General features: G+C 34.4%; 1 long non-coding RNA gene across 1 annotated transcript in view; it reads right to left on the bottom strand.

The window, feature by feature from the left end:
* Positions 1 to 4,756: 4,756 nt before the first annotated feature.
* The window catches only part of LOC120590833 (uncharacterized), a 135,473-nt gene continuing 113,303 nt past the window's right edge, over positions 4,757 to 26,926 (bottom strand). Inside the window, exon 3 of the long non-coding RNA XR_005649781.1 lies at positions 4,757 to 4,801. This is a non-coding gene — a long non-coding RNA (uncharacterized LOC120590833). The remainder of the gene's footprint in view (positions 4,802 to 26,926) is intronic.

Below are 26,926 nucleotides of genomic sequence, written 5' to 3'. Positions count from 1 at the left end.
CTTTAAAGAGTAGGTACAGTCTGATAGGAAACAATATTTCTTACAGAGTGAAGAGTGGGAACAAAAGTTAGGATGTAGGAAGACACTGTATGTTTCTCATTCACACTTGCATTCATTCATTCATTCATTCACTGACTAATGTAAATGTTGGGCAGATAGCAAGTTGGACAAAGTCGTTGCCTATAAGAGCTTGCATTCATTCTAGAGGTAATCAGAGTAAAAATACCAGGAAAACAAATGAATATAAATTTTCAGAGAGTAATAAGAAGTTTGAGTGAATTAAAACAGTGTTTGGACTGAGTAGTCAAAAAACGAATAGGTTAAAGTAAAAGAAATTCAATAGCTTTTGCTAAAATTAGATATTTACATTTAATTTGACCTAGCTATCTTCCTTTACACAAAAATAGTTGTTCAAAAATGATTATTAACAATAACAACAACAAAACAGGCATAATCTTAGTAAGTACCAGCTACTATGAAACCTTATGCAGCTGTTTAAAAGAATGAGACTCTCTTATTGATCTCAAGGAATAGTTATGATACATTATTATTACAATAAAGAGCAAGTTGCAAAATATGATCAGATGAGGGGGAAAAGTTTTGAATATATTAAGTTTTGTGAAGGTAAGGAAATAAGCACTTTTAAATACTATTGATAGAGTATAAATTGGTAAATTTTGCTCCAGAGGACTTGACAGTATATATCAATATTAAGAATGCTCATATTTAAATGCAAATTGAAACCAGAATGAGATATCACCTCACTCCTGTCAGAAATCAACAAAGCAACAAACTAGTATTGGCAAGGATATAGAGAAAAGGGAACCCTCGTGTACTGTTGGAGGGATTGTAAAGTTTTTGAGGGTCCTCAAAAAATTAAAAATAGAACTATCATATGACTCATTCCACCCTCTCTGTTCTATGTGCTTGGAATGCTTAAAAAGTTATTTTGCACATTCTGAACCTATCTTCCATGTAATATAAATTTTCTAACCATTTTTTACAGTAGCCATTTTTAATGTCTGTTTTTGTTCTCTATACTGAAGAAAGCTTTGACTTGTTAATTCATTCTTTAGCTATGCCTACTCTGCCATTAAACTAAGTAATGAGATATTGAAATTTCTACCAAGGTATTTAAATTGGTATAAGTATTGTTGATCCATGATGTTCTGCATGAAATACATTCATCTGCTCTTTTTTTCCCATCTGCTTTCTTTCTTTACTGAATTAGTTTGTAATTAAGATTATTTTAAAATTATCAATTATTTATAATTACCAAGACATTTATTTTTCTTCCAATAATGGCTTTTTAAAGTAGATATCATCTAATATCAACTATAGTTAACTATTATTATTTATTCAAATAACTAAATTTTTAAGTGTAAAGTCATCTATTTGGTGAATTTGTTGAATCTATTTCATAGTGGTAGATTTCTTCATGCAATTATTGGTTGTCTGACCATCTTTGTACTCCACAGTCCGTGTTTGACTCTTTGAGATGCCTGCTGCTTTGTTGAATAGCTCCCTCAGGTGCTTGTGAGAAAGCACAAGGCATGTTTTATGGGTGAGTTTGTAGCTAGTCTTCAGCTCCCTAACTTCATGCCCCTCCTGCCAGTCACTAGCCAAGCAAGGGACCACTCCTCTGTTCTCACAGCCTGCATACAGTCATCACTTTATCATGACAACAAACTGTTACTGCCCACTGCTCAGCAACACTGGGGGGGGAAAAAAGGGAGGGGGGGCGGGGGACTGACTGGTTTTCCTCCTCAGAAAGAAATTACTGTATTACTGATCTCAATGTTCCAGAAGTCTCAACTGCTTCTTGCATTCATTGACTTTCGGGTTGCAGCTCCCTGTGGGGGAATCATTCCCACATCTGCGGTGGGGTGTATTTTCTTTCTTTTGTGCTGCGTCTTTTCTATGGCATTGTTCTGCATGAATCAAATTCATCTGCTTTCCTTCCTCTCATCTGGTTTCTTTCCATCATGAATTGTTATTGTTTTATAACATAATTAAGGTTATTTTTAAAAATACCCTTTTGGCTATTTTAAGAGATTTGGGGAAGCATATGAATTTGTTCAGCCAACCATCTTTATCTAACTACTTTCTTTTCACACTCCATTAAATTAATTCAGCAAGAAAAATATTCTCTGAAAAATGGCTGCTTTTACCCAGAAAATGGAAACCAAAAGTATTGAACATATTCCTCATGAAATAATCATATAGAAGGCAAGCAAGCAAAGTCAGTTTTATTTTTTGTTTTTTCCTGTGTTCATTATTAAACTTTCATCTTTTAGCTTTCAACCTACCCTTCTATTCTTCGCTTTTTGTGATTCTGAGGCTGGGAATGTGCAAAGCTGGATCTTTTGCCAGCTGGATCACTGTTAGGGTCTGACAATAGGGGGCACCAGAGAGAGAGTAGACAAGAGGAGAAAGCAGGTGTACTTTCCTACTAGGTTATTTCTTGTTCCTGTTTGGTTCCTGTTCCTTTTAGCATCACCCAACAAAGATGCACTATGCCAGCAGCTGGTTGTTCCAGTAGCACAGTTAACTCCAGTTATTTTTTTCCCTAACACTGACAGAACCAACATCACTGTGGCCCCTCACAGGACCCAGTTTCAGACAAATGGTGTCCCCTTCTCAAAGGTTTAGTTCTCAGTCCCATGCAACACCTCTGTGGTATTCTTGAGGCAAGAACACAGCTCAGCAACAGCCCCTCCTCAGAAGTCTGAGTCCGAGCTCTGTGAGTCCCTCATCCAAGCTTCTAAATTTTAATAATCATAACATTTTCCCTTTATTTACTTAGTCCTAGGGATGTTCTGTGAAATCTTACTGTTCCCTTTTTCAGATGTCCAATTCTTGGATGACAACTCTTTTTATTAACTTCTGTTAAAATTGCTGTGGTTCTATCTCCTAAGTGGACTCTGAATAATATACTTTTCTACCTGTCATGGCTGTCTTCAAGGCCCCAGTGTGACTTCTGTCTTACTGTCAAAATGACCACCAATTTTATTACATGTACACAATATTACAAACTATTGATATGTTTTATTGAAATATTTAAAATAGTTAAAGGAAAATGAGCATGCATAATTTCAAATCAGAAAATTAGTGAATGTTAACTCGCTATTAGTGGACAGAAATATGGAAAGCATAAAAGCAGAAGAGCCCTCAGTATGAATCATGAGCCCTGACATTTATCCTGCTGCCCAAGTGATTAAATATTTGAGTCCAAATATACACTGTCTGTGGCAGCTTACTCTCAGGAGGTAGTCACATCATCAGTGTTAATAATAAAAAACCCCATTTTCTTTTTATGGCCCAATATGATAGCCAGCGAGTGGCCAGTAAGTGGCTATTGAACACTTGAAATATAGCTTTATTACAGCATAAATCAAGATGTGCTATGAGTGTAGAATATACAGGAGATTTAAAAAACTTAATCCAAAAACAAAGCATGTCAATGCCTTAACAATTTATCAATTATATGTGAAATGCTAAGATTTTGATATATTGGTTCAAATAAAATATATTAAAAGTAATAATAATAATAAACAATGCAATATACACAAGACCTAGACTTTTTCATAGTTGACTTGCCAGGAAGTACCAAGAAAATATGTATTTTGAGAGCAGGACTGTGTGCTTCATGAAAAGTCTGGCTTTTAACATTAATGTCTCACACAGACTCAGCAGCCATGAGAATATGGACAAAAGCCATGCCTTTTAAGGTAGTCAAAAAATCAACAGGATCTTCACTGTTAGTGCCAGTACCCTCAATGTGCTCAACTACTGACTGGCAAGCTGGGTGTGGAGTAAAAGTGTAAGAGAATGACTGTAATTCTGCCAAAATGATCATTTTTATCACAAGGTTGGAACTGCCAGACCATCTTTGAGACTGCCCTAAATAAACACTATGGTAGCAATGTAGCCTCAACACAGAAATTGCTTCTAGGCTGAGCAAGTGAAGGTGAAAAGCTTATGTCAATCTGTTCCATATAAAAATAAGTAAGTGACATATCCTGAAAGGAAACTTCATTTAGAACTTTATCTTTAAAAATATTTCTGTTTTCCAACCATTTTTTTTTTTGTCCAAATAAGACCAAGTAATCTTTCTAACTTAAGGTTAATTTAATCAAGGATCTAAAAAACTCCACATAAAACTGTCTCCCCCGAAATTATTCTTTGAAGCTTGCCAAAAGTTCTTAAAAATGTAGATACTGTAACATGTTTTTAGTTACAACTTCATTTTTATCACTCTTCTGGTAAAAACAAACCTAGTATATGATTCTACTCACTGATATATAGTCCCATCAAAATGCTGTCTCTTATCAGAAATTATTCATAAAATTTAATTAAGAATGCATTTATTTATTTATTTGAGAAGTTTTTGAGCACCTTTCATATGTTAGTCACTTTTTTAAGCCCAAGGTGAGACTTCCCAAAGATTACAACAAATAAAAGGTTACTTCATTTTTTCTTATATTATTGAAATTCCACCTGTTTATCTTAGTATAGTGGCGGTCAGCTAGAAGAGAAATAGGCAGTTAATAGTTGAAATGAGTGAGCTTCTTTATTGAAAATAGTTGAAAAAAATAGGCAGAGCCTAATTGAAGTAATTTCAGCTGACTGAACTTGAATAATTTGTTCAATAATATCATCATGTTTTATAGTTGAATTAAATACACATATTTTACTATAATATTTTTACTCACCGCTATTGTTTATATCCCACTCCATTCTTTGAATTCACTTTTCCTGTTGTTGGAGTCCATACTTTTGTAGTCCTCTCAGCAAGAATCTGTAAGAAGTAAATTCTATTAGACTTTTGTTTGTCCACAACTTTTTTGTACTTACTCTTGAAGTCCGGTATAGTAGAGTAGTCTCAGGCTATGATTCTTTTTTCCTCAGCATTTAAAGATTTTATTCTATTGCCTTCTAGCATGTATTAACACTGGGAGGCAGGGAGGAAGCAGTGTAATTGTTGCTACTTTCTAAGAAATCTGCAAAACAAGTCCTAATTAGGTTCTCTCATTTTTCACCTAGGGCCACACCATGTACCTTCTATAATTCTTGCCCTGTGAAAGGAATATGGCTAAAGGAACAAGTGGGAGCTGAAAACAAGGCCAAGGGTCACTCACTTAAATCATGAAATTAAAGGACAGCATTTATCAGAGGCCACATTTTCTATTTCACACAAGAGTATCATATTGGGTGGTAGTGTCGCTATATTGTATATAGGATTGAACTTCTACTTCTCATATTCACCACTTCAGTCACTATCTGAGGACCAATCTCCTTCAATTCAGAAGATATTCTCTTGTTTCTTTTTTCTGTTTGTTTTCCCTATTCTATAGTCACAACTGTCTGTATTTCATGATTCCTTTTTCTCCTTTTATGATAATACTTATTCCTTGTCATTTTAGAATTTCAAAAACTTAATTAAAAAATCTGTTTTAGAAGACTATCTTAGTATTTGTGTTTCTTCAAATGATAGTTTACCTACTTTCTGGTTTACTGACCATCTTTCATGAAGTTTTGTGTTCCTCTTCTTGAGCAAAACTTTTTTTCTTTCATTTTGCTCACTGCTATAGTGATGCAGTATCTAGGTACTTTAAATATGCTTTTTATTTTGTCCAGCATTGTTATGTGGGGAGTGTTAAAGGAGGTGGTCAGTGCATCAATTAACAACATTTTAATTAGAAGTTTTAAATATATATTTCTAATGTATTATTTGCTAAACCAAGAGATGTTCAAAAATATTTTAGTTTTGATTTGCAAGGTTAACAGTTATCCAAAGTGACTGTATTACTTTGTATTTTCCCCAGCAATGAATGAGAGTTCCTTGTTTCACATCCTCACCAGTTTTTAGTGTTGTCAGTAGTTTCCCTGATGACATATGATGTGAAGCATCTTTTCACATACTTATTTGTCATTGTAGATCTTCTTTGGCAAAATGACTGTTACAGTCTTTGGTTGTTTTCTTATTCCTTGGTTTTAAGAGTTCTTTGTATATTTTGAATAATAGTCATTTATTGGACAGGTTTTTTTGCAAATATTTTCTCCTCGTGTCTTATCTTTTCATTCTCTTGACAGTGTCTTTTGCAGAGCAGAAATTTTTAATTTCAATAAGTCTAGCTTACAAATTCTTTCTTTATGAATTGTGCCTTTGGTGTTATATCTAATAAGTCATAGCCAAATTCAAGGTCATCTAGATTTTCTACTTTGTTATCTTCTAAAAATTTTATAGTTTCTCATTTTACATTTAGGTGTAGGATCCATTTTAAATTAATTTTGTTAAAAGTATAAGGATTGTGTCTATATTAATTTTCTTTGCATGTGAATGGCCAGTGGTTCCAGTACCATTTATCAAAAAGACTCTTTTCTTCTATCATATTGCCTTTGTTCTTTTATTAAAGATCAGTTGACTATATTTATGCAGGGCTACTTTTGAGTTCTATATTATGTTTTACTGAGCTATTTGTCTATTCTTTCACCAATACCACACTGTTTTTATCACTACAATTTCATATTAAGTCTTGAAGCAGGGTAGTGTTAGTTCTCTAATTTTGTTCTTCAATATTGTATTGGCTATCCTGAATCTTTTGCCTTTTCATATAAACTTTAAAATATGTTTGTCAATATCCACAAAATAACTTGCTGGGATTGTGTCTGGGATTGTGCTGAATCTATAGATCAAGCTGGAAAGAACTGACCTCTTGACAATATTGAGTCTTCCTATCCATTAACATGGACTATCTTTCTATTCGTTCTTTGATTTCTTAGAGTTTCATAGTTTCCTCATATTTCTTGTATATATTTTGTTAGTTATACACCTAAATATTTTGGGGGAGGCTACTAATATAAATGGTATTGAAAAATGGTAGTGAAAAATTTCAAATTTTTCACTGATGGTATAAAAGGAAAGCAATTTACTTTTGCATATTAACATCGTATCCTGAAAACTTGATGTAATTGTTTATTAGTTCCAGGCACTTATTTTGGTCAACTCTTTTGAATTTTCTACATAGACAATCATGTCATCTGTTAAAAAAAAAAAGTTTTATTTCTTTCTTACTAACCTGTATACCTTTTATTTCCTTTTCATTTCTTAGAACATTAACTAGGATTTCTAGTATAATGCCTTGTTCCTAATCTTAGTGGGGAAGCTTTCAGTTTCTTACCACTAGGCATGATGTTAACTATGGATTTCTGTAAACATTGTTTATCAAATTGATGAGTCACAAATCAAGAACATTTTAAAACCATAGCCAGTGAGTAGAATTCCAGCTGAGGTAAATTCATCAGACCAAACCTAATGTTCTTTTCAATAAAATAGTGAGTTCTACATTAAAATTAAAAAGAACTAATATTGAATCATTATGTTGTACACCTTAAACTAATATTATATGTCAATTGCACCTCAATAAAAAAAAAATGCTACATTTGTCCCTGAGAATAGTTTGGGTAGTAGGCTAGTTAATAAAAATGCTTCTAATTCTAAGTAATGGAGATCTAAAACTTGCTTATTTCTTAGTCTTATTCTAAAAACTGCTGAGAAATTTTAGCCCAAACAGAAATGTTCCAGGGCAAATTTATATCAACTTTCTAACATAATGGTATGAAAAGAGCTTCTAAAATTGTCTACAGAGCTAGTTTCTGTGAAGGCTACCAGTGGTTTTCAGTTGGTGATGAGATAATAATTCATCCTTCCCATCTTGTCTCTTACCAGAGGCAGGGGATCCAAGAACTGACTGGTGCAGAAATATCTGGGTTCTTGGCAAAGTAAAACCTTTCTGTCATCAAACCAATACATTTTTCCCCTTTCTTAAGCCCTTGGTTATGTGGAGGTGTTAAACCTTTTCTCTGTTCTTGGTTCCAAATGAATAATATGAGTAATAGTGTCTCATTATTCATTTGAAACTGATGATATTGTTTCTTGTTACCAAAACCATGTGGCTGTAACATAAAGGTTAGTCATTGTTGACTGCACCAAATTACTCCTTTTGATTAACTTTGAGGTTGCTTTTAAAATTTTCTCTCGGAGAATTTTTTTTTAAGTATTGTTAGGTTGAAAGGTGCTTGGGTTGTGGCTTTACCTTGTCCACATTACAATAGCTGACTTGGTGCCATTAATTCATTTTTGTTACTCATTTTCTGAAAGCAATCTGACCCATGTGAGGAGCCACTGATGAACAAATGGACACAGTGAGGAGCACAGGAAGAAGATGTGGAAGCTAATAGAATCAGTCTTTTCCTCTGTCAACTTCTTCCTCCTTTGAGTTAAGTTCTTACACCTGATTACTTTACTGAAGCTTTGAAATGCCTGTGTATTTGTTGAGTCTTTCCCCAGTAACAAGAGTAGAACTCAGCTTCTTTACTAGCTATTCATTATTTCTAGTTTTTTAAAAATTAAAAGTAGGGGAAGAGGTGAACAAAATATGGCCAACAGTTAAATTCAGTCCATCATATTTTTGTAAACTGTTTTAATGGAACACAACCATGTACATTCTTTACAGTGTCTATGGCTGTTTTCATGCTACAAAAAAGAATTGAATAACTGCAATAGATACTATATAGCACACAAAGCTAGAAAACATTTACTAACTGCCCTTTTACAAAAAAAAAAAAGTTTGCTTACCCCTGGGTCTAGGGTCCTGACACTATTTGTTCAGGACTTTCTAACTTTCTGTGCAAGCTTTCTATGGTTCAAGCTTTCTCATATGTAAATTGGGGACAAAAATATTACCTATCTCACAGGATTCCTGTGAAGATGAAATTAGATAACACATGTGAAGCACATAGCACAGGGGCTGGGGAAGCACTCAATAAACATTAATTAGTATTGTAGGGGCTTGATGTCTTTTTTGAAGCAATCAATTTGCACTATTTCTTGTGAAGCAGTTCATACAGAGAACAAGAACTTCAAACCTGAAGGTTATAACTTATGCTATCTTAAGTAAGTTATATAGATATTTCTTATCTGTATAATAGGACAATGAAGGCTACCATGGAGGGTGGTTGCATAGTAAACTATCAAGTAAACTTGGGAGATAAAATACATGCCCCTGTCCAATGTCTAATAAAAAAGACAATAAAGTTGCAAAAAGCACAAACTATACAAAATCAAAGAGTTCTGGTAGAAAGATGACACAGATAAAAATGGCAACAAATATTTGCAAGCCAGAAAGCAGAGTAAGTGTTAACTGGTTAGAGAAATCTAAAAGCTGACAGTGAACAATGGGGAAAAATAAAAAGCAAGCCAAGCCATACTTCAATCAAATGGAAAGACTAAGAAATGGGAGAGAAGAAGAAGAAGGTGGATGGGTATTTGCATAAGAAGCAGTTAGGCACTAATTCACTCCCTTGCCCTGTCATAAGACTAGAAGTCTGGAAAGATTGAACAAAGGGGCCTCTGAACTCAACATTAAACAGGAATATGCACAAGTAAAGGTTGTAATGCTGAAAACAGAGTAATTAAGGGGAAGTGTACATTTATTTGATGAGATTCCCCAGTCTCTTTCCCCTTTGGTTCCTAGAAGTCTGGCAGTCTTATGCTCCCTGAGAGGAGAGCAAAAGATTTCTCTGTAGAGAAGCTTATTGACTCATGAAACAACACTTGGATACTCTGACCATGGAGGGCCTGATTTCACATCATCATGCTGCTGTGTGGCTCAACAATCAAAAAAATGTCTATTGCGCTCCTAGTACCACATGCTTAAATAAGAACCAATATCAAAAGCCCAAAGACATCAAAATAAAGCATCTCATATGAATGATACCAAGACAAATAAATGTTAAAAAAAAAATACAGTAGAAACGAAAGTTCAAAAAACAAAACAAAATGAAGCTACCAGGGAGGACTTCAAAAATACTTCTAAACAATATCCTTGATAAGAAAAGAGACGTTTACACCTGTCAAAGATCCAGAAATAGCAAAATTTAAACCACCAAGACAATAGTATTTACTAAGAGTTTATTGTGTAAATTGGGAGCTTTCAAATTTAAAACTGTTATGAAGCTGTTATGAAGGGGCAGAAAAGTTACAGGATGGTTTAGAAAGTGATAATGCAGACACTGGTTAACCTTTAAGCAGGGATTTGGTTAAAAGTGATATTCATTATAATTTGACATCTGTATATTCTATTGTGTGTTTACCACCCAAAGTCTAGTTTCCTTCAGCTACCATATATTTGATCCCCTTTATCCACTTCACCCTTTCCCATCCCTCTATATCTGACCCCTTTTATCCCATCTATCCCCCCTCCTCCACTGCCTACCCTCTGGTAACCACTTGTCTATAGTCCATGACCATGAGTTTCTGTTTATTTGTCCTGTTCACGTGTTGCTTTTAGGTTTACATCCCACTTGAAAATTATATAATTGTATCAACCAATGTTACCCCAATAAACTTAATTAAAAATATTTAAAAAATAAAAATTAAAAAAATAAAGAAAATCGGAGGCTTTCATCTACAAAGGCCAAAAATAAATAAATAAATAAATTTAAAGAGTGATATACAGAAGTCAGTGGCATTTTTATACACCAGTGATGAATTTCAGAGAGAGAAATTAAGAAAACATACCCATTTACAACTGCATCAAAAACAATAAAATACCTTAAAATCAAATTAACCAAGGAGGTAGAAGACTTGTTCTCAGAAAATTATAAATCATCGAAAAAAAGAAATTAAAGATACAAATAAATGGAAGTATACACCGTGCTCACTGGTAGGAAGAATCACATCATTAAAAAGGCCCTACAACTCAAAGCAATCTACAGATTCAATGCAATCCTTATCAAAACACCAATGGCATTTTTTAGAGAGCTAGACAAAATAATCCTAAAATTTACATGAAACCATAAAATACCCCAAATTGCCACGGCAATCTTGAGAAACAAGAACAAAGTTGGAGGTACCACGCTACCTGATATCAAACTATACTGCAAGGCTAAAGTAATCAAAACAGCGTAGTATTGACATAAAACAGATATATCGATCAAGGGAACAGAATAGAGCCTAGAAATAATCCACATCCATACGCTCACTTACTATATGACAAAGGAGGTAAGAATATACAATGGGATAAAGACAGTCTCTTCAATAAATGGTGTTAGGAAAATTGGACACATACATGCTAAAAAAAAAGGAAACTGGACTTCCTTCTTAACCATATATGAGAATAGACAAAATGGATTAAAGACAAATGTAAAACCCAAAACCATAAAACATCTAGAAGAAAGCAGAAGCAGTAATCTCTCTGATACAGCTACTAATAATTTCTTTTCAGACATTTCCTTAGACAAGAAAAACAACACCAACAAAATAAACAAATGGGACTACATCAAACTAAAAACGTTTTTGCACAGTAAAAGAAATGATCCACAAAATGAAAAGAGAACCTACTGAATGGGAGAAGATATTTGCTTAACATACATCTGACAAGGGGTTAATATTCAAAATATATAAAGAATTCATACAACTCAACAACAAAAAAAAACAATCCAATTTAAAAAATGGGCAGAAGAACCGAATAGATATATCTCCAAAGAAGAAATACAGATGGCCAATAGACATATGAAAAGATGCCCAAGGTCACTAATCATCAAAGAAATGCAAATTAAAACCACAATGAGCTATCACTTCACACCTATCAGAATGCTACCATCAATAAATTAAAGAATAAATGTTGATGAGGATGTGGAGAAAAGGGAACCCTCATACACTGTTAGTGGGATTGCAAATTTCTATAGCCACTATGGAAAACAGTCTGGAGGTTTCTCAAAAAATTAAAAATGGATATACATTTCGACCTAGCAATTGCACTTCTGGACATTTATCCAAAGAAAACCAAAACAATTCATAAAGATCTATGCACCCTTATGTTCATGGCAGCACAATTTACAATAGCCAAGATAAGGAAGCAACCAAAACGTTCATCAATGGATGATTAGATAAAGAAGTTATGCTTCATATATAAAATGGAATATTACTAAGCCATTAAAAAAATGAAATCCTACCATTCACAACGACATGAATGAACCTAGAGGTTATTATGCTGAGTGAAATAAGTCAGACAGAGAAAGATAAATACCATATGATTTCACTTACATGCGGAATCTAAGGAACAAAAAGAACGAACTAATCAAAAACAGACCTAGTAATATAGAGGACACTCTAGTCATAGCCAGAGGGGAGTGGGGTTGGTGGGCTGGGAAAATGAGGTGAAGGGCTGACGAAGTACAAATTAGTAGTTGACAGATGGTCACGGGGATGGGGAGCATGGCAGAGGGAATACAATCAGCAGTAATGTAATAGCTAGGTGGAGAGCCAGAGGAGAGAAAGAGCAATTAGGGGGATCATTTTATAAACTATATAAATGTCTAACCAATGTACTTGAAACTAATAATAAAATAAAACAGAAAACAATAACTATTGGCAAGAATGTGGAGAAATTAGAACCTCTCTGCACTGCTGATAGGAATGTAAATGATGCAGCTGCTATAGAAAACGGTATGGCATTTCCTCAAAAAAAAAAAAAATACCATATGATTCAGCAATTCCACTTCTGGGTATCTACCCAAAATAAATAAAAGCAGGAACTTGCAAAGATATGTGTACACCCATATTCATTCCAGTATATTCACAACAGCCAACAGGTGGAAACAATTTAAGTGTCCATTGATAGATGGAATAGATAAACTAAATGTGCTATATACATACGATGGAATATTATTCAGCCTTAAGAAGGAAAAAAACTTTGACACACCGTACAACATGGATAAATCTTGAAGACATTATGCTAACTGAATAATCAGTCAATAAAGGACAAATATTGTACGATTCTATTTATATGAGGTACCCAGAGTAGTCAAATTCATAGAGTCAGGAAGTAGAATGGTGGTTTCCAGGGACTGGAGGGAGAGGGGAATGGGGAGTTAATGTTTGATGGATACAGAGTTTCAGTTTTGCAAGATGAAAAGAGTTCTGGAGATCAATGGTTTGCACAACAACATGCATGTACTTAATGTCACTAATGGACTTAATGGACACTTAAAGTGGTTAAGATGGTAAATTTTATGTTATGTATATTTTATCACAATTAAGAAAAAATAAGAAAGTATAAAAATCAAAAAAGTTAAGTGATTATCTCATACCAATTTTAAACAGATGACTTAAGTTTCTTTTTATGAATATCAGAGGTATTTTTAAAAAATAACCTAAGTTAAGTTTCACATAGGTTCATGAAATTAGCTAGATTTAGTTTTGCTTCCATGGCTTAAAATGGTTTTGTCTGCTCAGGGAATTCTCGAATCAGGTCTCCATTTTTGTTTTAGAAACCCCCATCCTTCACTGGCAAGTTAGACATTCCTACAAAGCAGTTACAAAGCTCCTGGCTGTGCAGACAACACTATATCCTGGGATTGTGTCCATGTGTCTACTGAGGCTAGAGTTTTAGAGAACCTGAAGGAAGCCATGTCTTGGCTATTCTTTGTGGCCTTTAGTAGAATCTTAAGGGGAAAAAAAAAAAGAAGGAAACCTTCGAAATAAAGGAGAGCCCTTGAAGGCTAGGATATGGGGGTGCCTATTTCTCAAAAACTAAATCCATCAAGTCTATGTCAAGACTTCAGAGCTATAACCACGACTGACCACAGGGAACATAAGGACCCAAAGATCACTGGAACGTATGCTCCTCAGAACAGAGACTATATTTTTATTTTCTCATTATCGACCCTCTGAACAGTGGCAGGCACATGATAAGTGCTTAGTAAGTATTTACTGAATGAATAATTGAATGACTCAACATGTATTACTAGCCCAAGTATTTGATTAAATTAAAATTGGATGAAAGGACACCACAGTTTTATGGTGTTGTTTTACCAGAGAAATCCCAAGCTTTTCAAACAAGGTAGTTTGTTCAGGCTTGATCTCTCATCCTCAATTATGGAGTTGTTTAGTCTCCATTTCGTATGTAATTTTAAAACATCCATTAAGCTAAATCAGTATGCTATAAGGGAAAGAAGATAGAGATGAAGAAACAGTTCTTAGAAATTAAATATATGATGGTAGAACCTGGGGGAAAAAGTGTCAGAAGGTAATATTTTATAGGGCAGAAAAAATAGAGGGAAAATCATAATTAAAAGATTAATCTAGAAGAGCCAACATCTGAATAGTAAGTATCTGAAGAAGAAATAACAGGGATTATTAAAAGAAAAAAATTTAAGGAGGTAATACCAGGATATTTTCCATAATGAAATGAAAGGGCCTGTCAAATCCCCAAAATGTTATTTGAAGAATACCTTATAGTGAGACACAGCATGGTAAAATTTCAGAACAATGGTGACAAACAGAAGGCCTTAAAACTTTCAGAGTAGAAAGACCAACAGCAATAGTAAGACAAATGGCAAACAATGAATTGAAGATATTAATAAAAGCAGACTTCTCAACAACAATGGCAGTAAAAGAAATACTAAAAAGAAATGAAGAAATGCTTTTGACATATTGAAGGAAAGGGATTTTAACCAGAATGCTCTACTTAATCAAACTATCAATTAAATGTGAGCATAAAATAAAGACATTTCAGGTATGCAAGGTATAAGACACAAAAACAAAACAAAAACCTTGCACAAACCCTTTCTTGGCCATTTATTGGAAGACGTGTTGAATAAGTAAAAAAGAAGTAAACTAAGAAGGAGGAAGATGTGTTATTTGAAGGCTTTCTGGGAATAAAGTGGGGGTAGCTGTGTAGACTGTAAATCTCTCTGAATTATCCCTAAATAAAAAGTAGTATAAATTAAACAAATACTAATGACATCTACAACAAACCTCAGTTTGGGGATACATTATATCCCCCAACCATAAACTATGAGTAAGTGGGGAAGAGCCAGTGAAACAGTAACACCTGAATTTTATCAACAATGGTGTGGGATGAAATATATGGGGTTGGAAGTAGGAAAGACCAAGGAATTTCTTTCTGATGGCCTTGAGAGCGAAAGGACTCAAATGTTCATAAATTTTGGTTTCCTAGTCTAAAATTCAGCAAACTTTCTTCCCTCATCCTCTTCCCCCTGCATCTAAAGGAATATCCTTTTACTCTCAGCAACACTTCAAAGGCAATTATTAGGCTTACACTACTTTCTGTAAACTCACCTAATTTCCCCCCCATCATTAATAAATTATATTATATCTGCATTATTAGAGCATATAGCCTTTAAACATGCTACTAACTCCCATAAAAGTCGAGGGCATTTATATAATTTACTAAGTAAGAAAAGTTTTGAGAGTGAAAGGGAATACTACTAATTAAGCCAAGATAAGAGGGATAAACTGGACTGTATTGGCAAATTGGATATATGATCATCCTGTTTATAACAACCATTTAGTCTTACTATTATAGGTAATATATATTTAATGCTTATCACATGTCCTTACACTGAAGTCCACTGTCCAATAAATTCTGCAGGAAGAGCTCACGATAGCAATATAGATCAAGTCTTTGCACATTCATGGAAGATCTACTCAGCCTTAATACTTGAAGGTAGACAAATGACAAAATGTGATTCTTATTTTCTTATTTTTAGTAACATTTTTTATAACGGCCTTATTGAGATATAACTCACATACAATTTACCCATTTAAAGTTTGCAATACAATGCTTTTTAGTATATTCACAAGGTTGTTCAACCATCACCACACTCAAGTTTAGAACACTTTCCTCACTACACAAAGGAAGGCTGTCCCCCCACCCATTTGCCCCCAACTCCTCCAATCCTAAGAAACCACTATTTTCTGTCTCTATAGATTTGCCTGTTATGAGAATTTCATATAAATGAAATTACATGATCTTTTGTGACTGGTTTCTTTCACTTAGCACAACATTTTTAAGGTTTAGCAATATTATAGCAGGTATCAGTACTTTTTTATGGCTGAATAATATTTCATTGTATAGGAAGAATAAAATTAAATTACCAGTTTAATGGAAATAAGAGCTGACAAAAATTTTTAAGAAATGGTTTGACTAAATTGCTTTTTCTCTATCAGCATTATACTTGATAATGGTTATTGTATTAAGTATGAGATATAAATCTAATGTTAACTATAATTTATTTAATAAATATATATTTAATATAAGCACAGAATATATTTAATATTTTAATGGGAGGAAATATTTTATACTTCTTTTAATATAAGATATTTTATATTATCGATATGGAAGAGTTAACAACATGGGGGAACCCTGTTAGAGGTCCAGGCATACATACAAAAGGTAAGGACAGAAATATGGCTTGTGGAATTTTTTTCTGTCTACAAGGGAAATAACATTTCTGATAGTCACCTTTTAATGTTCCGATTACTACAACACCTTAAATAATACAGTTTTACCAAAGCAAAGGACCCTTACAATCAGTGAACAACACACTGAACAGCTAGTTTTCTAAATGAGAAATAGTTAAAACTCCTCAGGTAAAGAATGCACTTGAGAAATAGTGAACATATCAATTCTAATAATTGAGGCGCAAACTAATCACTTCTTGTGCTTCTCTTACCACCACCTCCAGTAACTACAATTTTGTTGGGAGGGCATTTGGATGTTTCTCTAGAATTTAACAAAAAAATTACCGTAGCTTTATACATATTTTTTTCTTTTGTTATATGAATAGTAAGTCAGGTACAGTAATAATGGTATGTATGTGAAGAAAAATATTATGCGATGATTATCGCTTAAAGTAGAGGTGCTCTGCAGAGTGTCGAGTAGAGCAGTTTTCAACATACACAAGATACTTGCCCTTGTGGAGTTTTTAGGCTAAGGACTGATTTGTAAGCCTAGATGCTCATGCAATCACCTAAGGTGCTTTTGATCCATGAGCTTCATCCTCTGAGATTCTGACTTCATTGGCCAGAGGTGGGGCCTGAGCATCAGTTTTGTAAAAGCATATCAAGTCATTCTAATATGCAGCCAGGGTTGAGATCTATCATTCTATGAGATGGATCATTTGATCAATATACTTCAGAGCCATGTGGCAGATCTGACCTTGGACGCCATCCTTATGCATTTAAACAGGAGAGAAAGAAGTCAGCATGGTATGGATGGAAAGTCGAAATTTGAGGAAATTACCAATTAGTTCTTATTCTCCCCATAAAGATAAAATTTCCCATGTATAGTGAGGACAAAAGGAGGCTTGAAAAGGGGAAAAGAATCTGGACAGTTTATCCTAATAGTTGGAAGAGAATATTGACACACATACACTATCAGAAAGTTTTGAAGACCCAGATGAAGTCAGAAACCTTGAATTTGTAGTAGCACTAATTTCTATCTATGCTTGATTTTCTGTCATAGATGGAAAGAAGTGTATATATCTTATCTTACTTACAAAATGTGAATTATTCTCATTTTTGCTTTAATTTCTGAGCCCACAGTGTGATGTTGGTAATGCTAATCTATAGAGACTCAACAGGAAGTATAAAAAGACCTAGATCTAGTGCCAGCCCCACCCTAGTGCCTAAATTCTTACAGGGAAATATAGTTCTGACATGCACATTACCTACACACCAGACACTTCTGGGCTTTATACATATTTAAGTCACTAAGTCACTTTATACATATTTAAGTCATATTTAAGATGGGGCTTTTTGTTTAATGATAGAATTTGCTATCACTTTGATTCTTTGTTCTTACATGCCTCTCAGCATGCAAATGGCAGCACAAGGTAACTTTGGTGTATTGAGTATCACTGGAGAGATGAATATCATTTAAGAAAAGAGTTTAATGATTTCTTTCCTAAAACTGTCCTCAAGTGGTAAACATAAGGAAACTTAATGTTTTCAAAAGTCATTCTGAGACAGTCACACTATATTAAAAATGTTCCTGTTTGCCTCTTTCAAGAAGAAAAAACTCCTACGATGTTTTAAAAAGAAGGGTGTGAGACAATAATGTCTCCAAACAAGATTTATAATAAAAATAGTTAAGATGCTGGAAATCAACACCTACCTATTGAAAATTTACAGGTCTTTCTGCAAAGATCACTCAATATACTATGTATGGTTATAGAAATCTGACCAGTAATTAATGGCCACAGGAAATGCACAATGATGAGAATTGTGGAATTAGCTCAGTGATACACTATTTTCAATTCTTCCTTTTGCAAATGAGGAGACTGAGTCCTAGGACAGGTAAGACCTGTCCAAGGCACAATTTATTCATCAACAAAAAAGGTACTGGGTACCTATGTCATCTATTGACATTGTGAGGTTGTAAGAAAGTGAACAATATGAAGTTTTCTATATGTTCAAGGAACAGTTACTACAAGAGGTCTCCTCACAATCTAGTGTTCTGTCTGCTACTCTAAAAAGCAGGAACTAGTCACAGGGGAGCAAACCACAAAGACACTTCCCACCAAGATCAGCTTGGGAGATATGACCCATTGCAGCTGCCCACCAAATATATGTTGAACAAAGAAAAGAGTCCATAGAAAGAAAGGAGTATGTTACATACATATTCAAGTGGATCTGGGTGAAAATTATAGGAACACTGTAGGAAATTCTAGGTGAGAAATATGGAAAAAAATGTCTCAAATCAAAAAGGGAAACTAGGATTTTGTTGGCTAGTCAACAAATTGGCTTGGATGAAGTGAAGGAACTTTTGGTTAAGGTGAGAGACAAAACACAGAATGGGATCAGACCTATGTAAATTTTTGAGTCTGAGGCTGTTACCTTTTCACTCTATTCCATGGACAAAATAGAAGCACCAAGGTGTTACCCAGGTGAAAACCAGGATGAAAGGAGTTCTTTAGGAGGGCTGCTTTGGGCATGTGGAGAACAGACTGGAGTAAAGAAAGGGAAGTAAGAAGATTGGTCAAGGAGCCATTACCCCAGGGCTGGTGAACTATGGAGGGCTTAGCAGGACTAAGTAGGGTGATGGTGGGAAGAGAAAGAAGGAGCTATTTGAGATAAATTCAAAAGAAAAAAATAATGATCTGGATTTGTTGCTGAAAAGACATTGGAAACTAATCCTGGAAGAAAAAGGAAAGTCTTTAAATCTGGAGCTGAAGTCACAGAAATAGGTATCCTGATTAAGTTAGCAAATATATTAAGAATATTCTTGTTTCAGATTGAATTCAGGTAGTCTTTCAGAGTTGTCTACTTTGAAAAAATAAAAACAAAACAAATGAACAAAAATACAGTCAAAGAATAGGAAAAAAAAAAACCCCAACTAACTAGGAGTTATAAGAACTACACTAATTTTTATGAATCTGGTCTTGAAGTCTTTCCTTGGATGGAATAGTAAAGAACAATTACACTGGGAAGTTACTATTCAATACTAGTCAATACATAAACAACCCTACTTTTAAAAAATAACCAGATAAATCTGTCCTCTTCACACCCTCCCTTATCTAATTATAATAGGAAAGAGTTGCCTTTGAAAAAAAAATGACAGGTAATTTTTAAAAGCCTGTAAGTATCATAATTTATGGTTTTTAATAAGACCAGTAGGATATGGACATTTTAAATTAGTTATAAAACATTGATAAATACATATTGTTTGTAAAAGAGAGACTATGCTTCAGTAAGTTATATTTATTTCTTCACTTAATTCAGATTTAAATAAGTCCCCATTGATCCATTTTGGGATGTTTCTTTGCAAAAAAATCATCTGAAAGGTCTTTATTCTAGTGATATATTCTGCTTAATATTCCATTTACATTTGAGATAATTCTATTGTTTTGCTTTCCTATACTACCTACAGTGACCAGAGCTCATTTATTTCAATTCACGCTTCTTTTCTTTAGGTTATTTAATACTGCATAATAAGACAATTAAGCCACAACCCAGTACACTCTAAGCAGCATGGGAATGATCCAAAAAATACAAAATGAAGTTAATATAACATAAAAATAACTGTGTAGCATATAAGGAAATCAGATTACTGGTAAATATTTTAATGTCATTAGGATCCACTGTAAAGTCATTCAGCAAACTTAATATCCTCAATGTCTTCCTTACAGGGTGATTTTCATCAGACTATTCTTGGATACATTTAAAAATATTTTTGAAAAAGACCCTCAAGTTTAAATGTACATTCTATTAGCTCTTCATATTGTACAACTAGAATTTAGTCAATTTTACGTACACGCAAGGATGGACTGTGTTTTAACGAAACATAAGAGTGGCCTATTAAATTGGAAGAAAACCAAAGAATCTGCTCATGCTTTTGCATTCATTTAAGCTTGCTTCTATCTGCTGGTCCTCAGCCAGCTAAATAGATGCTGTGTCCTTTTTAGTTTCCCTCATTATCAGAGAATTCAGCATATTGTTTTCGAAGTGAGTCTTTTATGCAACTATAGTTTGAAATGATCTCTTCTCCTACTGAGCTTTGGAAACTATATTAAAAAGAACATAGCCTGTTATGCTGTGGTAACAAGTTGTCCTGAAAATCTCAGGATTAACACAACAAAATTTATGTCTTTCTCATTCAACATGTCTAAAATTAGTAACCCCAGAGCTCTGCTCCACAAAGTTACTCAGGCTTTTGGAGGCTCCTGTATAATGAGATACTGCCATTTCAAAAAAAAAGAAAGAAAAAAAAAAGTGACTACAGGGTACACTGTGGCAAGTGAGGTAGAACATAACGAACTCTAGTCCTCATTTTCATTGCTACTTACTTGGGGAAGGAGTTTAGGAGATTTAAGAAGAAAAGGAGTGTTAGACACCAAGAGCTGTCTTTACATCCTGAAAGTTACCTCTCCTAAGAGGCAGCACTGTGAGTTCAAAAGATCACTGGACTTGGAGGCAAAAGACCTGTCTGATTTTGAACAAGTCACTTAGCTTTTCTGGGCTTTAGGCTGCAAAAGGAGGACTTTAGATGAGATTGTGAGAAGAGGAACATTAAGACATTAGAACCTTATGCTGTTGTACTAGGTTGATGGCTTTAGATGGTGAGTTTCACCATGTTGTAAGAATTCAGTTAGAATAATAAACTTAAGAGGTCTAACACTAAAATAGAATTAGACATTAAAGCCAAAGAGGCCAAAAAACTTAAAACTCTCCTCTCTCTCTCCCTCATTCACTGCTCGGGGACATCTTCCACGAAGCAAATTAAATTCTAATGGCAAGGAAAACAATGGCTTTCCTTTCCTGTTAAGTCGGAATTCCTCTGTTAAACAAGGATGCTTCCAGAGTTTGGACCCAATTCGAGTGCTCAGAAAATAAAACAGAAAAGGTAAATAATGTCTCTTCCTCATTTTGTATACAATAACTGATGTTTATATATTTTTCTTTTTTTATAGTACAGTTGGCATACAATATTTTGTTTCATGTGTGCAACATAGTGATTCAATATTTATATATCTTATGATGTGTACACCACACTAAGTCTAGCAACCATCTATCTCCCTGAAAGATATTTATCATTTTTAATGTCACATAAGACATCAAATAAATCCAGGTTTCTTTGATGTTTTTCAGTAGAAACTGCATATTACAAAAAAAACAAAATCTTATAATGACAAGATTATTTTCTAGAACTCTCAGAATAAAAAGGTAAGGAGGTTCCATTATGCTATTTCTCTTGTTAAGGTTTCTGTTCCCCACCACGTCTGCTGCCATTATGTGGACATGGGAAAAGTGCTGTATTATAAAATGATTGGAATTAATAGGAAAGACCTAGAAAATTGTTTTAATTCAGGATTTATAAGGCATGATTAGTCTGGTCTTTGCTCGACTCACAGGCAATGCCCTGTGTCCAACGAAATCAATTCTGTCATGCAAATGATTTCTGACTTAATTTAAATTATACCAGGACTACAAGGGCCATGGCTACTAGAGGGAAATATAATTGGTAAGTTATTATTATTATAGAGCTGCACACTCTGTCTGAATTGGGAGTAATACCTTAACTTCAGTCTTAAATCTAGGTACGAATCACTGGTCAATATCAGGTTTGACTTGAAATTTAATGCCATGTAACAGGAGATCGTAAAAGCAAACCAAAAGATGTAATGGTTTGCCTGAATAAGGTTCTGAGATTTTGTCCTCAGAGGTCTGCCTAAGGAAGTTTGCAAATGGTAGTACATAAATGTTGTACAGGAACCAGAGCAGACTCAGTGTTATCTATGATTTTTATCAGATTCAAACTCAACATAAATCTCAGTGAAGCCATTTGTGTTCATAGAATAGCTAAGAAATGGCAGATATAGTTCACGCAGAGAAATTATTTATGGAATATATCTTCTATGATTCCCTTTCATTTTATTAATACTGAAATGATCTCTTTATAAAAATTATCAAAATCAACCAAAAGTGAGAGAAAATAGAAGGAAGCAAAAAATTATTGTATTTCAGAATCTTAAAAAAAGGGCCGTGGGAGGAGCAAGGCTTTAGAAATGAAGGAGTAAAGAGCTAGTCAGAATCTCTCCCAAGGCGGGGAAAAAACAATTTAATTGGTACAAATTATAGAAGACACTCATTAATCATTCATATTCTCTGGAAATTTTCCTAAATGCATACAGCATTCATTCAAGAAAATGTACTAAGTCTCGGTAAGAACTGTGAGAGTCTGTAGCATGTGAGCCATGATCCAGTCCATTACACCCCTTCCCCAGCTCCTGGAAGCTCTACCCTAGACATTTGTAGCCAAGAAGTCAGGAATTCCCTTTCCCTTCAGCTCCTAGTTTTAAACTACATCAAGAAGGGTTCTGGAATCTCTCTTCTGTAAGCCCCATGTTGCATAAGTTCTATTCCAGGCAAGTAAGGTCAAAAGAACTGAGTCTGTATTCCCCCACCCAGCTGTCACTATAGGGCAGAAGCTCTATTCCAGGTGCTACAGGCTGAAAATACAGGGGTCCTGATGGCCTCGGCCCTCTATCCCTCATAGGATGAAAGTTCTCACCCTGAAAGGTGAGAAGAAGCAAAACTGACAGAATTCAAAGGGAAAATAGCAGTTCAACGATGAAAGCTAAAGACATTAAGATGCCACTTGCAATGGGTAGAACAACCTAAAAGATCAACGAGGAAGCAGAAGACTTGAACAGTTCTATAAACCAAATAGAAGTAACAAATCTCTCTAGAACACTCCACTAAACAATAGTGGAATACATATTCTTCCCAAGCATACACACATACACACACAGAACGTTCTCCAGATTAGACAAAATGCTAAGCCATAAAACAAATCTTAATAAATTAAAATAATTGAAATAATAGAATGTGTATTTTTAGATCACATAAGAATTAAATTATAAATCAATAACTAAAGGAAATTTGGGAAATAGACAAATATCAGGAAATTAAAAACACCGATAACCAATAGGTGTGTTTAAAGAAGAAATCACCAGGGATATTAAAAAACATTTTGAGATAAATTAAAATAAAACATACCAAAGCTTATAGAATGTAGCTAAATCAGTGCTCAGAAAGAAATTTCTAGCTGTAAATGCCTGAATTAACAAAGAAAAATCTCAATGAATAACCTCATGTTCCATCTTAAGGAACTAGAAAAATAAGAGCAAAGCACGCAGAAGGAAGAAAACAAAAGAGAGCAGAAATAAAAGAAATAGAGAAAAATACAATACAAAACATCAATAAAACCAAAATTTGGTTCTTTAAAAAGATCAAAAAAATTAACAAAGGTTTGCTAGAATGACAAAACGATAAGATGGGGGTGTGGGGGGAGATAGAGAGAGGAGAAGGAAGGGAAAGAAACGGAAGAGAAAAGAAAAGAAAGGAAGAGAAGAGGATGCAAATTACCAAAATCAGGAACAAAATCAGCACATCACTACCAAACTTTGAGAAATAGAAAGGATTGTAAAAAAATACTAACTTAACTGTACGTTAACAAGTTAGATGACATAAATGAAAGGACAAATTCCTAGAAAGACACAAATGACCAAAACTGACTCCAGAATAAATAGAAAATCATAGTAGGCCAATCATGAATAAAAAGATAGAATTACTCATTTAAAAACTGCCCAGAAAGAAGAGCCCTGACCCAGCTGGTCCACTGGTGAATTCCAAGTATTCGAAAAAGGATGAAAACCAATTCTTTACAAACTCTCCCAAAAAACAGAAGAGGAGAAAACACTTCCCAACTCATCCTATGATACTAGTATTGCCCTGATACAAAAGGCGTCACAAGAAAACTGCAGAATATCCCTTATGAACATAGAAGCAAAAATCCTAAACAAAATATTAACAAAGTAAATACAACATATTAAAAAAATATTATATACCAAGGTCAAATAGGAATCATACCAGAAATGTAATATTGGTTTAATATCTGGAAATCAATTAATGTAATCCTTATATTAATAAAGAGAAATCATATAATCATCACAACAGAGACAAAAAAAATATTTGACAAAATACAATACTCACTCATGATAAAAATGCTAAGTCAACTAGTAGAAGTAAACTTAGCCTGATATGAGGCATCTACAAAATACCTTCAGTTAACATGGTGAAAAAAAAAAAACCGAATGCTTGCCCTAAGATCAGGAACAAGATGAGATCTGTTCTCACCATATCTATTCAGTATTGTGCTAGAGGTTCTAGTCATAGTAATTAGGCAGCAAAAAGAAATAAAAGGCATCTAGATTGGAAAGGAAGAAGTGAAACTCTCTCTATTCATAGAGGACATGATCTTGTATATAGAAAATCCTAAGGAATCCATTAAGACATTATTAGAACTAATAAGCATTTAAAGATCAGGGAAATGTAAACGTAAACCACAACAAGATACTACTCACTTCCCCAGGATGGCCATGATAAAAAAGAGACAACATTAAAGATTGGTAAAATGTGGAAAAACTAAAATCCTCATGCTGGTAGTAATGTAAAATGATGCTGTAACTTTGGTAAACAGCTTAGCAGTTACATATTTTCTAAAATTATATTGTGGTGATGGTTGTACAATCCTGTGGGTGTACTAAAAATCACTGAATTTTACACTTTAAATGGGTGAATTGTATAGCACATTAGTTATATCTTAATAATGTTTTTAAAAATCATGCATTTTCATGTTGCATTCATTCCTAAAAACAAAATGTTTTTTCTCATTTCTGTGTTTTATGTGTTTCTAGAGCTTGAACCACAGGACTGGGAGAGTCCAAAACCAGAGAGACTGCTTGCTGAAGACGATGTTAGGTTTTCAACAGTTAGGGACTGATGGAAAGAATTAAGAGTATTTGCCTTTACTGAAGACAAAACAAAGAATGCCTCCACTCGACCATCCCCAAATTCACCTATTTCTGAAGAAATGTTCTTGGTCACAGCTTTAGTTTGAAAGAATCTGGATCTATTTTATACAGTTCTTTTTAATCAGCCAAGGGAAGCTATTAAAAGAAGAACCTTAACAGCACTAATTCAAAAGATTGCCTTGTATGCTGGAACATACCTGATGAAGGACTAGCCTGTCGCTCTGGGGAGTGAGGGAGAGTTGAGGACTTTGGGGCAAGAGAAAACAGGTAAGCAGAGCTGGTATTGAGTGAGGGTCTCAGTACTTCGTGAGGTGTTCTTTATGTAACCTGATTCTATTTGCTCACAGACGATTATCCAGCAAACTTAGAGAAAAACACAAGGACATAAATGAGCAAAAGCAGTCCAGTTTCCTCTTCCAAAGAATCAAAGACCCAGGTATTGAGCTGAGCTCAGTGCAGAATCTCAGAAAATGTGGTTACTCATGGAGGAGCGGCTTTGAGGAGCTGGATGATGGGAAAAGATCCAAAATACGGTTGCCAGACTAAATGTCCATCAACAGGTTATTAAGAAAAGTGGTACATGCACACAATGGAATATTACTCAGCCTTTAAAAAGAAGGAAATTCTGCAATAAGCAACAACATGGCTGAACTTGTATGACATTGTGCTAAGTGAATTAACCAAGTTACAGAAAGACAACTACTGCATGATTCCACTTATATGAGGTTTCTAATGTAGCCAAATTTATAGAATCAAAGAGTGGAATAGTGGATGTCAAGAAGTGGAGGAGGGGGAAATGGAGAGTTACTCATCAACAGGCACACGTTTCAGCTAAGCAAGATGAATTTCTAGAGATCTGCTGTACAATATTGCACCTATATTGCACACTTAAAATTTTATTTTTGTATTGCACTGCACACTTTAAAATTTGTTAAGAGGGTAGATCTCATGTTAAGTGTTCCTACCACAATAAATTAAAAAAAAAAAAATTAAACAGAGTTGCCAGAAACAAGACAGGACACCTAGTGAAATGTGAATTTGAGATAAACAACAAATTTTCTTAGTGTAAGTACGTCTCAAATATTGCATGGGACATTTTATTTGCTAAGTTTGCGTCTTTCTTTGTATTTATGTTTGCTAAATATGGCAACTCTAATCCAATGGACGAAGTTAATAAATTATCTGGGCAATCATTTGACAAGTGCAAAGGCTAGAAAGAGAGGGAGAAGCTCCAAGAGATGGATATTAGGATAGGAGAGGAAGCCTGGGGGCAAAAGGAAGACTAGAAAAGCCCACAGCAGCAGCTTTTCAGTGGATTTCATAGCTAGTTTTGTGGCCCCAGGTAAAGAAATTATTAAAGATATGTCGACTATGGGCGGAATATAAAATAATTTGAGTCTTTTATATTTCATGTCTCATGATATAAACATTCAAGAACCTTCCTGAGCCATATGAAGATTATTCTCAGGCTAACATATGACTAAGAGTAATAGTTGCAAGAACCTGCTCCCTTCAGGGGCTCCCAAATGATGACTCTTTTGAACTTCTCAAAAGCATAAGGTCCTATATTTCCAAGCCTGAAGACCCTGAAATATCTGTAATGCAGCTACCCCATGAAAGCTTTCTCAAAGAAATAGAAGAAAAATGGTACTTTAGTTGCCAGCTGAAGTCTTCAAAAGCAACAAGAGAATGGGAAAAGGAAAAGTAATGAGCACACATACATGAAAAGAGTAGT

This window comes from Pteropus medius, unplaced genomic scaffold (assembly GCF_902729225.1).
Source record: "Pteropus medius unplaced genomic scaffold, Ma_sr-lr_union100, whole genome shotgun sequence".
Taxonomy (NCBI): Eukaryota; Metazoa; Chordata; class Mammalia; order Chiroptera; family Pteropodidae; genus Pteropus; species Pteropus medius.
The sequence above is the reverse complement of the archived record's forward strand: the minus strand, read 5'-3'. Positions and strand labels throughout refer to the sequence as shown.